This window comes from Gadus chalcogrammus, chromosome 15 (assembly GCF_026213295.1).
Source record: "Gadus chalcogrammus isolate NIFS_2021 chromosome 15, NIFS_Gcha_1.0, whole genome shotgun sequence".
Lineage (NCBI taxonomy): Eukaryota > Metazoa > Chordata > Actinopteri > Gadiformes > Gadidae > Gadus > Gadus chalcogrammus.
Window position 1 is genome coordinate 11,932,253 of NC_079426.1, and position 13,627 is coordinate 11,945,879.

Consider the following 13,627-nt stretch of genomic DNA (forward strand, 5'->3'; position numbering starts at 1 on the left):
TTGGTCACGTTACAAATATGAATCGGGATTCATTCTCCATGTACTTTGGGTTCTAGAAATATAAATCACGGGATTGTGCGGCTCTCGCTCTGAGTTTGAAACTATTGCAGAGGGACGTGACGTTTGGCGCCCCCATGGATTTGAGCCGCGTTGACAGGTTTAGCCTGGAGGTTGCTGATCAGTACAACAAATGTAAAACCATGGTTCCTTTCTCCTCCTGGAAACTACTGAGGAAACAGCTTCTGATTCGTTCTTGGTCTGTAAACAAAGACCTTTTAGAAATCTTTTCTTGAGGAATGACTTATTTAAAGATAAATCAAATCGGTGCATATATGGAAAATGAAATAATGCAAGGATTTAGTCACAGCTTTTGGCATTTGGCGAGAAAGACAAATTAGTAGTTGAAATGCCCTTTTCAAAAGATTAATCACACACTGAATGTGGATTTCTTGCAGTTTCGCTGCATTTACCCACGTTTCCTTCAAGGTGCACCAGTTTGTTCCACGTGTTTCATAATGGTCGAAGATTGCTTTATTGATTCCAAGCTCCTTAAGAGTCCTCTGGTCTTTTTCACAAGGCACCAACCTGAGTATTAATGACTTGTATATATGCTAAAAACTAAATTGTTATAACCTGTGCAAGATCCATGTTTCCACAGGGAGAAACACATTCTTTTGAACATTTGAAAATTCACTCAGTATCTTGTGCTGTTACCCAAAAACTCAGAAAAAAGACACACACATACACGCATACAAAATCACTGGCTATTTATATCTACTGCCCTTGGTTGAATGATCAAGTGGGTTTACTATGGTCAGTTCCAATCCCCTAACAAAGACAGATAAATGTGTTGATTGGAAAAGAGGCAGAGCATCGCTAGAGTGCTCGGTGAATTTAGAACAAACGACAACAGACACGCATCATGGATAAATTTAAAACAGTTATGCATAACGGTGTAAACACTCTTTACACGATTTGTTGATTCGCAGACAAATTCAATCTTTCCCCAGGCAGAACGTTGTATAAAATGTAGTTGCATTTATTTATATTCTAAGAGCTCACTCTATATTATTTATATATTTGTACATATAAATATATATACACATAATTCTAAGAGCTGTGGCTGTAACATAATTCATTATAACATTCCCTGGAGTGTGGATCCAGTGCGGAGAAAGACGTGTCTCTTCCTCTGCATTATACGGGCCACGTTTGATCACGGCTAAATAGTGTGTTTTATTAAGCTCCTCTTTCTCCACACTAATCGAATCCCTGCCCTCCTCTGGCTCATATCTACCAGAGAAGGATCCTTCTGTCAGGGATGGGGAGCGAGAGAGAGGAGGAAAATTGAGACTGAGAGTTGAAGTGATACAGAGAGAGAGACAGAGACAGAGAGAGTAGAGAGAGAGTGAGAGTGAGAGTGAGAGTGAGAGAGACAGACAGAGAGACAGTGAGAGCGAGAGAGAGAGAGAGAGAGAGAGAGAGAGAGAGAGAGAGAGAGAGAGAGAGAGAGAGAGAGAAGAGCAAAACAAATAAATGGAGGGCAAAAAAAGAGAAAGAGAGGGAAGAGAGATAGAGGGGAAAAGAGTGAAAGACAACCATAGAAATACAGAGATTAGAGAATGGGAACAGAGGGATATGGTGGCTGGAGAGCGAAAGAGAGAGAATAAGATATATATAGAGCATAGGAGACAGAGGAGAGCAGTGGCTGACAGCTCTAATTCTATATCCTGGTACGGCGGCGGTTGTAATTGATTTACATTGGGCTGCGTGTCACCTTGGCGGATCCAGGACTCTGTAGGAGCACTGAAGTGTACAGTGGAAGATACAGAAGAAGAGAGAGAGAGAGAGAGAGAGAGAGAGAGAGAGAGAGAGAGAGAGAGAGAGAGAGAGAAAGAGAGAGAGAGAAGAGCAAGAGAAAGCAAAAATCCCCAGAGATAATGATTCATCATTTATGCAGGATCTTTCTCCTGTGGGGAACTTTACTAACCCCAACTTGTAATCTGACACTCTCTCTATTAAATCATGTAAGGGTGATACTCATATGTATCTGAACATCCAATGTGTACATTCACATTTAGTTATTTAACACCTATTCTCCAAAGCCAGAGGGTGAGGTTGAGAACGATCAAAATATTGGATTGAATTAAGTGCTTCACAGCCAAGTTTCTGAAAAACGTCTTTCTTTTAACATTAGTGCACAATCGTTACATCTCAAGATACGAAGTGCAGTCTAGGTCAAACATCATAAACCTGAGCGTATGCCGAGTCAGTGATTTTTAGATAAAGTATATTTCTCCAGAATAAAAGGCGGAATCTGATTAAGAAATCAGTTTTGAACAAATGGGTAACAGACTGCTGAAACAAGAGGAGTGCTGTATCAAAAGTGAACACGATCTAAGACAAATAAAGAGAGACATTTTAATGCATTTCACAAGGCAGTGATCGAATCAGTGTGCCTGTGAAACAAATGGCTTTTTAAACTTTAGCGAGGAAAATAAGAATTTGATATATTATCGTGTCACCCAAGTCTCAATTAAAAGCAATTTCAGAGATCCGACGTTTTGAAAATCGCTCTTTGTGGATTTAATTAAGAAGAAACAGATAACACTGATAAATGTATTTTGTAATACGTTTCTAACCTCAGGGAAAAACAAACCCAAATCAAATCTTCTGACTTGGAACAGAAATATTGAGCTAGGGCATAACACTTCCACACAAATCCACAAAATATTATTAATAACAAAGCATTTCATTTATATTGCTTTTTTTTAACACTCAAAGACACTTCCCAAAGGCCAAATAAGAAGAAAAATACAAAATAATTGCATGCAAGGGAATAGGCAAATAAGAAGGACAGAGAGGGGAGGAAAGTGACATATGTTAAAGCCACATTTGAAAAAGGATGTGTTTTGATGATGCTTTCATAAATCAAGTATTAATAAAGAAGAACCATATGTATCTCTTTGACAGGACATGGCATTGCACACCCAGGCTACAACAGCAACACTGCGTAAGAAGACCTTGCACCCTCACACCTTGTTGTATACTGTCGACATGGCCCTTAACGACAACAACGCATCGTCCCTACCATCCAAATTCATGAGCAGGACCTAACAACTATGAATCCATGCACGCCCTCTCTACCCCCCCTCTGCTCCTCTGGGTAGCGTGGAGGGTTTTTCATCACCTATCGCACAACACAAACCCACGCCTCACCGCGCATCATGTGTCATGGGATGCCCAAGGCTAGTTAGCATTGAGCTCCACAACGGGAGTAGAAAGAAACACACAACAAGGCTCTTTGGAAAAGAAGGGCCGAGAGCCTTCTTTCAGTCCTCCTGACTCATCAAAACCAAAGTGATGTTCTCCCCTCCTTCGCTCTCACCGGAAGGGCATATATATTAGTGTTTAGTATCAATCAGCGATCGGTCATACCATCGTGTGCATTTATGAGTTTCTTATCTTTTATATGATAGGGCGTATAATTTAATAAAACTAATTGCCAGAACTCAGGTCTGCAGAAACAGTAAAGTTCAATCAAAAACATAGTCTAGATACACAACACAGACAAATCCATACAAAAAGCCATCAGTGACACATAATGACAGATAATACACCCAATCCCACAGTCCATGCAGGAATGGGAAAGAAGGGTTAGGGCTTAAGGCGTTGGATTCTCATACAAAAGCTCCCTGGTTTCGTTTTGAACTCCAATGTTCTACATGTCGGTTCCCTGAGCAAGATGTCTTAATACTACCAGCTCCTTAATGATCTGCATCTATCAAAGTCAATTATACTGAAACGGAAATAGCTTAACTACTGGCTGGTGAAGGGCCACTGCCAAAGCCTGGTTGACTTGATGTGGAAGAACGCCTACGCACATGAACACACAACGATTCAGTCCGATGATTAAGGACAATGATTCACTCAGCTGTTGTTCTGCACCTCTGAACCCTACTCTCTACCTGGATGAAACATTGCCATGATGTCTCACTGACTACGATTTCAGAGAGAGAGAGAGAGCGCAAAAGAGAGCACGATTAAACGAAAAAATGCCCTCCCTTTCGGCTCCCTCCATCCCATTTTTCTCCGGTATTGAGTAGTGTTGCATTTGTGATCAGGAGAGATGGATTTTCTGAATCATCAGAGAAGAGATGCAATGATTGCTTGGTCTTAACTCTAAATTTGCCCATACAGAGGAAGGCGCAGTCAACCAGAACAGATGTTCTCATAGAGCATTTCAATCATAGCTGACAGCTATGGTATTTCTTACAAATTACACTCAAATAATAGCTCTTAAATCGTACCTGCAGAACCTTTCAAGAGCATCGAAAAAACTTTTATTACCTAACCAGGTCAGGATAGTGTCGTGAGGCAAGGCGACTCCCGGAGTCGGACCAAAGGTACTGGTACTAGAACAAAGGTATTGGGTTCAATCCCCAATGTCCGCAGGCTAACCTGTAGGCTCCCTTGAGAAAGCTTACCTTTAACTCCTACCTACTCCTTAATGACCTGTGTCTGTATGAGATACAAGTCATTGAGGGAAAAAGTGTCAGCTAAATTACTTAGAAACTGTACGCATGAACTGGAAAATTTGAACCATTATTCACTTTTTGGTAAAAAAAAAAAAGAAAAAAATGATTGATGTGCAATCAAACAATGTCTACTGTCATAATATAACATTTTGTACTTCCACATTTAATAAAGCGCCTTGGGTCACTTAGGTTCAGCAAAGATCCAGATGAATTATTTTTATTTTTTATAGAGCTGGCCTGCATGTGCCCGTTGAATATGCAAAAACGGAAAATGATTCCCTCACTTCACACATTTTTCCTCATTACTGTAAGAGCATGAAGTCATCTCGCCCCTCGGATGGTTTAAAGGTACAAGTTGGCCGATTTTAAGAGAGCCCGAGAGGAAAAAACAAGCCTTTCTACAATACCTCCATGTGCTGCGCAGGCCTCTATTGACTGCTGGTATAAATCACATTAGAAACCTATGGGGGTAAACTTCCACTGTCTCCCCCTTGATTCAGACCCATTCCATTCAATGCCTTTTCCCCCCAGCGGAGCCAATTTGTTTTTGCAAAATAGAGTGTTGGAGACAGAATATTTCTTAAATGTGTTGTTTTATTTGGTAAATGAGCGTGTGATTAATGAATCGTGAGTGAGCTCACATCAGCGGGCTCAGGAACAATGTGGGGAACAGGGGAAGGGTGGAAGGTAAATGCTAGCCGTTCCTGGAGGCCTTATCGACAATAAGGCGCAGTCAGCCATATGCTTCTTCTGGCTCCTCCATAAATACACCATAGATCACATCATTAAATGATTATCTGTTTGTCGTTTTGTTTGAAGTTTTGATGAAGATCTACGTTAAATTACTTTTCAAACAGGGTCTTGTGGTTTGGTGATGTGCATCTTCGTCTGCTGAGCAGGGGTTTGATGAATAACCATATTTAATGGCACAGTTACTTTCAACTTTTGCATAATATAAATACTGTTGTAGGCCTATACGATTTTACATACAAGTTTTAGTCTATCCATGCGGAGCCCTTTATTGAACCACACTATTCAGCTAATACCATAGTTATGCAGGAGAGCCGCAGTGGAGCTGAAACAGAATACAGAGACAGAAACACAAAGGGAAAGTCAACATGATGGATGAGGACTGCAGCGAAATGCTGGACAACGTTAGCATGACTGTAGTGGGAGGGCCATTACACAACTCAGAACAGATGTCGCAGACGTCGCCATCATGCCAAGGGTCAGGAAACCGCAGTGGAGAAAAAAGGTTGTATATTTTTTCTGTTTGAAATTGAAGTTCACCGAGGGCTAATGGCTAATTTCCTGGTAACGTACCGTCCATGGAGAACACACCTTTCCCTCTCTCCATTGGGTTGACTAGCGATCCATCACATTGTTTTAGCTCCAGGTATCTCTTCAGCTTGGGGCAAAAGGATGTTCTATATTTCCCCGTGGACAGGGCGCTCCGTATGCCCGCGTGTTGCCTCCTGGCTGATGGGAATCAGGGGGCAAACTAGCACGTGTGCAACTTCAAGCTAGTGCCCTGCTGTGTAGTGTTCTAGGGTGGTTAGTGTGTACGAGAAATGAATTGAGACGAAATTCATGCATTTTCACATATACTATTTCATCATCAACTTTTTATCTAATTAAGTGTGCCATTAACGAGCAGGCATCGTTTAGGCTTACTCGGCTGAGCATTTCATGCCAAACCGGAAATTAACCCAGTCCGGAATGTCGATAGGTGCATCACTCCAGTCCAGACTATCCTTCCTGCCTATCCTTTCCTCTGAAGAGACAGACGGATATTTCAAGGTCCGAAATATCCTTCTCAGTCTGTCGACGGAACAAATAGTGTATCATGCCCTTCTCAGTCAAGCTTAGAGCATCGTCTCTTCACAGAGGTGGTGAAGTATTTGTACATAATCTGTAAATCCGATGAGCGTGTTTGTCGCTGTGGGGAAAAACAAGGTGGAAGCTCTGTTGCTGCTTGTCTCTGTCTTTGCTAGTGGCCACTTCGTTCGCTATTGTTGTAAGCACTGCATGCATGGAGTCAGGGTTGGGCACAAATACATCAAAATGTATTTCCAAATAAAATACAGAAAACCAACCTTAAAAATGTATCAAAATAAGCTACAAAATACAGCATTCAAAAAATTATTGTATCTTCAAAATACTACCAAATACTTCTTTCCCCAAGGCAGTTTTTTAACCAACCTTTTTCTAATAGCCTTTTTCATCTATCCCTTCACTTGTACACTACCTGGAAAAACATCTGAAAGCAAGAGACTCCTTCCATAATCAACAGTCAACAGATTAGATATGCTGCTGACCCCTCATGTTAGACATCCCAATATAAACCTCTGCCATGAGAAATGTTCGGTAACTCAACGAACCCTTCCTTATTTATCCTCTTGGTGTAATAGATTGCCAACTATGAATCAGTGACAATAACTCAGAAGACAAACAATACAAATGCATGATTTATTTAAAAATTAAAATTAGGCAGCATTTTAACCTTTTCAGTTATTTAATCCCATCACTACCAAATTGATGGTGGGTTGCATTACAGTTGAATAATTTTGCATACACCTGAAACTGTTGTGTGCACAACCTCTATCAATGTTAATGCAAAAATGTAAAAAATAAAACAATCTGGTTGTCACATTAATACCATTATCAATCATTTCTTATTTGAAATGTGCAAGAGGTTGGAAATGTCCTTATTTGAGGTAGGAAATTATCTTGTCAAGTCACCATAGCACTGAAATATTTCACAGGTCAGAGAACATAGACAAATTTAAAGACGAGAAAAAACTGTAAAAAAGAAAGGAAAATAGCAAACTCAAGTGCGCTATCAAAGCTTGTGAACTCAAGTCCTTGCGCTGTCCTTGTGTGAGCAAAGGAGTATGTGCAACCTTAACCACCTTGGCTAGTGGTATCTCCTCAGTTGATGCTTTTAAGCACAAATAGTGTTGCATTCAGACAACGCCCATGGGGCCTGTTAATCAGTCCAGCAAAGGAAAATAAACGCTCTACTGGAGCAGAAGACGGAATGATGGTATTGAACCTCACAACAATGTTTTTGATGAGGGGGTACTGGTCCAAGGATGGCGAGTACTTCCTTTGGTGCTCTAAAGCAGTGACTCTAGCTCAGTCTTGCTGTGAGTTGGCTTCTGGAAAACGTCCACGTCTTCTGTTAAGATAAAGAAGTCATCCTCTTCCTCTACCATAGCAGTTGCGTTTAAAGCCTTACTCTCAGTAACAAGCCCAAGATCTGTGCACTGTAAAAAATAAAAAGTTGGGCAAACTCAAAATTGCAAGGCAACTTACTGCAATCAATTTTTGAGTTTTGAGCCCATCAAAAACGTGATTTTCTTCTTTAGACAAACTTGAAAGTTAGTTATACCAACTAAGATTTTTATATTTTACAAACTCACTAAAAAAATTCAGGGGTGTTAACTTAATATTTCAAATTAAGGTTAATATTATTAAAAAAAAAAATGTTTCAAAGAATGCAAAACGAGTTTTAAGTTCACTTTATTAAAATTAATAATTTGAAACTTCCATTTTACATTTCTGAATGCCAGACAGCAATAGAACAAGCAACATGTAGCGAGTTCAGCAGCAGAGAATCGCTGTCTAAATGCAGCAAACCAAAGAGCAGAACAAGTTTGACATTATGGTCAAACTTGTTCTGCACGAGACGGGAGCCCAGGTTAAACGGTGACGCAACTCTCGTGCCTCATACACCGCACGATCCCGAGAGCTGCCATTATTTAACACACATCCGCAGCACACAGCGCACCGCACACCCAACCAACGGACATGCAAGTCTCGGTAACGGTGGCGGCAACACTACGCACAATAAACAACACACAAACAATAAAGACCCCAAACCCGTTAACCCAACTTAACCTAACAGAAACAAATTGACAAAAGGCAATAAACCCCTTTTTCCCAACCGGCATCACGAATACCCAGACTCCCCGGGGGGTAGTGTCGAAATGCGCATGCGCACCGTAGTTGGCCCAGCCTCAGACAGAGTCTGACTTAAACCCGTGTGTCTTGCTAATAAAGAGACTCAGAAATCATAATGAGACCAACAATTTTGAGTTTTCGTTTTTACAGTGTGGCAGCCTGAAGCATTAGTTCTTGGATTCTTTGTTTTTTACTTGACATTTGTGGAGGCATCTTGAAGTACGGATGGGTCACACTCGCCAGGGTCGCTTCATTCACTTCTGGTCGAAGTTCTAGAAAGGCACCAAATCTGCGCTGGAAACCATCAACTATGGCATGCAGAAGGTGAGAGCAGAAACGGAGGCTGTTGGCATGCAGAGCTTCAAGCTTTGCCTCTACTTCAAATAAGGTCGGAATTAATTCTGCGTAATAGCTAATGGCTCTGCAATGGATCAATTGCCTGCGCAAGGGGTTTCAGGACTTTGGTATATTCTTCGATGTACAAAGTGTCTTAGAGTACCATATTAAGTGCTATATAAATTTCATTTATTATTATTATTATTATTATTATTACTCCATCTCTGCATCCTTAAATAATGGCAGGTTTAACTTTTTCATGAGATCAGGTAGTGTCTCGCGGTTGCTGCAGAGCTGATGAAGGCTGTCATAACACATGAGAGTTCCAACATGTCGCACAAGGTGTAATCAACCAGTATTTTGGCCACAGACAGACAGAGACAAAGAGATTACGTGCTCTATCGATAGATAGATAGATGTCATCACAGTGTTTGACAGAAAGTATTTTACAGTATTTTGAAAATACAAAAATACACAACACTGAAGTATTTTGATACAAAATACGAAGGCATTTTCATCATCTCAATAAAATACAAATTACAAAATAGTATTTGTATTTGAAATACGTATTTTAAATGCATGTATTAGAAATACTGCCCATCTCTGCTTGGAGTGCATGGAGACACAACTTAAAGCTGAATGCTAAAGGCTTTCTGTGTTCTACACATGCAAAGGAATGAGTTTTCAGGAACTTGCATAAAGATCAAAAACATAAAACCAATATAGAAAATACATTTTCTTACTAGATGAAAAGAATAGGAGGACAGATAGAATTGTTATATAAATGCTTCCTCCGAAGGTATGAATGCATCCAAAAGCCTGCAGGCTGCGGGTCAATACTTTATTGGAAGTTGCCTCAAACGTGTTCTCATAACCGAGGAGACATGAGGTCTCTGACATCTCTCTAGCATCAGTTTTCATTTTTAGTTTCACATTTTCATTTCATAATAATGTGGAACTGCAGATCTGGAAGGAATTCTGGTTTGATATTATTCATTGGAATCAAAACAAAAGACGAAAATAAATGGAGAACGTTTAGTTTCTGTTGGCCCAATGTATCTCCACTTGGCTCCCCCAGGCGGGCTCACTGTTCAGCTATGCTCCTCTGCCTTTAGGGTGCATAGTATTAGAAACATAATTAATATGGAAATACCCTTTTCTCCAATGTTGCCTCTCTCTCTGAACATCTAGCCTCAGTTAAACTACTGTGATAAATTGATAACAGAACCTTATTGATTTTCTATTTCTCCCTGCCAACTCGATTTAATAAGCGGCTTCAAATAAACCCTTAATGCCATCGCATTTCCGACTTCTTGGTGGCTTGGTTGGATCCACTTTAATCAAATACGTTTTTTAATATCAAATCATACTTTTCTTTATTAAAAATGATATTTTCTGAAAAAAACATGCAACACAGAAGAGAGACCACTTGTGGTGTGAGGATATTTATACAGTATATATCATGAAATACAGACTCTCCTGTCTACCATACCGATATAAAGTTAGGTGGTGAAACATTCTCAACTCTTTGTGGATAACATTTGAAACTCAAGAGAAATGCGTTCTAAATGCTAGGCTGAGAAACAGAATGCAGAACTAAAAATAGAGCAACCCGAAACATTGTGTGTGATTGGTCAGAAATTGAAAGTAGCCTTGATTTTTATTTTGACGCAATCTGATCGGATTTCTCGTCCCCATAGAGACCCCACCCCACCTCTAAACTAACTGACAGTTGATGATCCGTCAAAGAGTAGTAAAAGTTTGTCTGAGAATAAATTCTTCGGTCTTGGCCAGCCAAAATAAATTTGACTTCACGGATTCTCTAATGACATAATGGCCTTCCGTCTATCTTCCTCTGACATTCTATTACCTTGGCAATATGCTGAGGGGTGAATCTCTTAATTGGCATATTGGAACAAAAGAGTGGGTTTGATGGGTGGGTCGTTGATGCTGTGCTGAGGCAGCAAAATAACTGCAAATTTTATGTTCAGAGAGGGAGAAATGGGCTATTGGCTGGTTGTTTTGATGCCAAACATTAATTTTGTTTTTCAACCTGGTTATCCTCCCACAAATGGTTTTACGCCATGCGAAGGCACGCCACAGTCACACACACGCAAAACACGTGGATATTGTCATAAACACAAACCCTGTTTCACAACTTCCTCCTCTATGTACATACGTCCACCACTTCAATAAGGGATTAAAAGCAACAAACAAAACAAAAACAATAGTAACATACAGGAAGCAGGGTGCAGGAAAGACCAAAGTGTAAAGCAAACCAAGTGACATTTAAGCTGTCGAGGTGCAAGGGCTTGTAATTGGCAAATCTGAATTTTAACAGAGAAAGCAATTACTAGAAATAACAAAACTCTTGACTTTTCAAGGTGACCCCAAAAAATATTCCCTGTAAATAATTACTATTTTTGCATATCCTGTTTACATGTGTATGAAGGGAAGATCTTTGTCCTATCGGCTTATCAACAGAACTGTTTTTTTCTTCCAAACTGATTTATCAGCTGTCCTATTGACTTCCTGTCGAAAAGTTCCCAGAGTCCTCTCTGTTTATACATGGAACCTGCACTGTTAATTGTGCTGATGACCCTGAGTCTTCACAATAACAGCGCAGCAAGAAAGCCCCTTCTATCATTTAGGTCATGTGATGCACTTCCTGTCTGCTGTCTGTTTTCCTTAACACAGCTGGTTGGTTGTGGAAGCACACTTCCTATTGCAATTGTGTGTGTATATATATGTGTGTGTGTGTGTGTGTGTGTGTGTGTGTGTGTGTGTGTGTGTGTGTGTGTGTGTGTGTGTGTGGTGTGTGTGTGTGTGTGTGTGTGTGTGTGTGTGTTTGTTGTTTGAGTACATACATGTCAACATGTGCCCTTTGTGAAACCAGAATGAATTCAAACATGGCTTGATTTGGATAGGACGGTCTGCTTAATGAATACATAGTCATTTGTAATAATAGTTTGTGTTGCCCATTCATCAATTCATAACATAGACGGTTAAATAGGGATGTAGCCTCTGTGACATCAACGTTTAGAGGTTGTAGATTTGCGTTCTATGAATGGCGCCATTGCTTGAGATCTTTGCAACTATACATATTCTGCACATTATTGTAAGAATTGAAAGGCCACATAAAAACATGGGTCCAAAATCATTAATATTCAATCCTGAACACATTTTTAATGAAATATCCCTGTCAAAACAGGGCCTCTAAAAATACATATGGAAATGAACTAACACTGAGATTCAAACCAAACAATGAAACAATGTTTTGGCTTTTTATTGTGAGAATGAGGTCACATTTTCCCCGCTGGCTTAGAATGTTGACTGGCCTTTTTGCGCCCAACCACTGCAAGCCACCTGTAGGCCGTTAGAGGAACTACCTCTTAGTCCCTCCACCAGGGCTTCACGTGCAGGCGGTCATGGCTGCCTCTTGATGCAGACACACATTTACCCACTAGGGCTGGCCAGAACCAGCTCGTTCAGATCTAAACATGAGGTGACACAGGCCAATAAAAGGTCGGGACCAATGAGTTATAACTTAAGAGTTGTATTTCTCATGGATCCCTTTGCACTTAGCAAGAGGATCCCCTGGCGTTTGAACCGGCATCCCCTTCAGATGCCAGAGAAACATCGGTAAAGCCACAAAAGTGATGAAACACAGACAAAACAATGTGTTGATGACCTTGCAGACAGAGAGTGGTTTTCTGTCTACAAGATTCTTGTTTTCATTCAATCTCAGTTTCGGTGCGTGAGTCCGTTCTTTGGATCATAGATGAGGAGAAACATAACGGGATGACAAATGATCCAGTGATTGGTTGCCTTGTGGTGTCGGGAGAAGACGGTAGGATAAGAAAGCATCATGAGAAACGTAAAAGTTGACATTGGCATAGCACTGTTTAGAGAGGGGTCTGGGAGGATTGATGTTGAAGGAGATTGATGGATTCTCACTCAGACTCTCGAGAAACCAGAATGTATTATCTGCTGATGCAGGAGGTAAATCAAAGAAATATGAAAATTATGCAACATTACCCTTCCATCAAACAATAACACCCTCTCAACAGCCCCTGAATATATTTATTTATTTATTTTATGATATTAATATAATATAATGTGTGTGATTTGAGCAGTAACTAAAGTGAAGAATATAGAATACTTCATCTCAATTTTGATTCGAAACACTGAATATATATATAAGAGGCAGAATGGCTGGTTGGCAGGTTGGCTGCAACGTTATTGGGAGATGGGTGGTGTTGAATGTATGGAGATGGGTGTTGACAATGTATGGGGAGATGGGTAGTGGTGTTAATGTATGGAGGGATGGGTGGTGTTGATGTATTAGTGGATGGGTGAGAGTTGTTAATTTATTGGAAGATTGATAGGTGGTATTGTTTGTATTGGGAGCTGGTTGGGTGCTGTTGAATGTAATGGGAGATGGATGTTGTTGATGTATTAGGAGATGAGTAGTTTCACAAATCATGTTGCTGGAGGCAGGAATCTAAGCGTGTAATGGCTACAGAACACACAAACTCGGCCAGAAGGTAACTGTCAAAAACACTGTGTAGACTGGCCACTGTATAAGAAACAAGTTATTAATCCCGCCCCTTACAGTTTTTGGTTTCCAAACCCAGGCTCTGTGACGTCCCACCGGAAGCACAGGGGTCGCTGCTGCAGAATGCATCACCTCATGGTTCTATTTCAGCAGAACGTTCTCCTTAATCCCATCCCTTAAAACCTGCTGACCGTGTCCATGCTGAAGTGCTCCTCCCAGTGAGGGCCTT